General features: G+C 54.5%; 1 long non-coding RNA gene across 2 annotated transcripts in view; it reads left to right on the top strand.

Annotated features, from left to right (window-relative positions):
* The window catches only part of LOC113475565, a 1,747-nt gene extending 209 nt beyond the window's left edge, over window positions 1-1,538 (top strand). Inside the window, exons 2-4 of one of the 2 annotated variants that reach the window (XR_003397308.1) lie at window positions 497-645; window positions 726-825; window positions 1,188-1,538. This is a non-coding gene — a long non-coding RNA (uncharacterized LOC113475565). Of the gene's footprint in view, window positions 1-496; window positions 826-1,187 lie in introns of both variants that reach the window. The other variant, XR_003397309.1, reaches the window with a different exon arrangement.
* The last annotated feature ends 6 nt before the right edge of the window (window positions 1,539-1,544 follow it).

Below are 1,544 nucleotides of genomic sequence, written 5' to 3'. Positions count from 1 at the left end.
GTGTGGCGGTGATTTCAACATCGAATTCAGGTCGGGTGAGATGCGAACGTGCGGCGGTGATTCGAACATCTAATTCAGGTCGGGTGAGATGCGAACGTGCGGCGGTGATTCGAACATCGAATTTAGGTCAGGTGAGATGCGAACGTGCGGCGGTGATTCGAACATCGAATTCAGGTGACATGGTTTCAGGTCGGGTGAGATGCGAACGTGCGGCGGTGATTTGAACATCGAATTCAGGTCGGGTGAGATGCGAACGTGCGGCGGTGATTCAAACATCGAATTCAGGTCGGGTGAGATGCGAACGTGCGGCGGTGATTCGAACATCAAATTCGGGTCGGTTGAGATGCGAAAAGTGCGAACGCGTGCGGCGGTGATTCGAACATCGAATTCAGGTCGGGTGAGATGCGAACGCGTGTGGCGGTGATTCGAACATCAGGTGAATTCAGGTCGGGTGAGATGCGAACGCGTGTGGCGGTGATTTGAACATCGAATTCAGGTCGGGTGAGATGCGAACGTGCGGCGGTGATTCGAACATCGAATTCAGGTCGGGTGAGATGCGAACGTGCGGCGGTGATTCCAACATCAAATTCAGGTCGTGAGATGAGATGCGAACGCGTGTGGCGGTGATTCCAACATCGAATTCAGGTCGGGTGAGATGCGAACGTGCGGCGGTGATTCGAACATCTAATTCACGCGTGTGGCGGTGATTCGAACATCTAATTCAGGTCGGGTGAGATGCGAACGCGTGTGGCGGTGATTCCAACATCGAATTCAGGTCGGGTGAGATGCGAACGCGTGTGGCGGTGATTCCAACATCGAATTCAGGTCGGGTGAGATGCGAACGCGTGCGGCGGTGATTTCCAACATCGAATTCAGGTCGGGTGACATGGTATCAGGTCGGGTGAGATGCGAACGTGCGGCGGTGATTCGAACATCGAATTCAGGTCGGGTGAGATGCGAACGTGCGGCGGTGATTCGAACATCGAATTCAGGTCGGGTGAGATGCGAACGTGCGGCGGTGATTCGAACATCGAATTCAGGTCGGGTGAGATGCGAACGTGCGGCGGTGATTCGAACATCTAATTCAGGTCGGGTGAGATGCGAACGTGCAGCGGTGATTCGAACATCTAATTCAGGTCGGGTGAGATGCGAACCGCGTGTGGCGGTGATTCCAACATCGAATACAGGTCGGGTGAGATGCGAACGCGTGTGGCGGTGATTCCAACATCGAATTCAGGTCGGGTGAGATGCGAACGTGCGGCGGTGATTCGAACATCTAATTCAGGTCAGGTGATATGCGAACGTGTGGCGGTGTTTTCAACATCGAATTCAGGTCGGGTGAGATGCGAACGTGCGGCGGTGATTCGAACATCTAATTCAGGTCGGGTGAGATGCGAACGTGCGGCGGTGATTCGAACATCGAATTTAGGTCAGGTGAGATGCGAACGCGTACGGCGGTGATTCGAACATCGAATACAGGTCGGGTGAGATGCGAACGCGTGTGGCGGTGATTCCAACATCGAATTCAGGTCGGGTGAGATGCG

This window comes from Ciona intestinalis, unplaced genomic scaffold, assembly GCF_000224145.3.
Source record: "Ciona intestinalis unplaced genomic scaffold, KH HT000989.1, whole genome shotgun sequence".
Classification (NCBI taxonomy): domain Eukaryota; kingdom Metazoa; phylum Chordata; class Ascidiacea; order Phlebobranchia; family Cionidae; genus Ciona; species Ciona intestinalis.
This window is presented reverse-complemented; position numbering and strand designations above follow the sequence as displayed.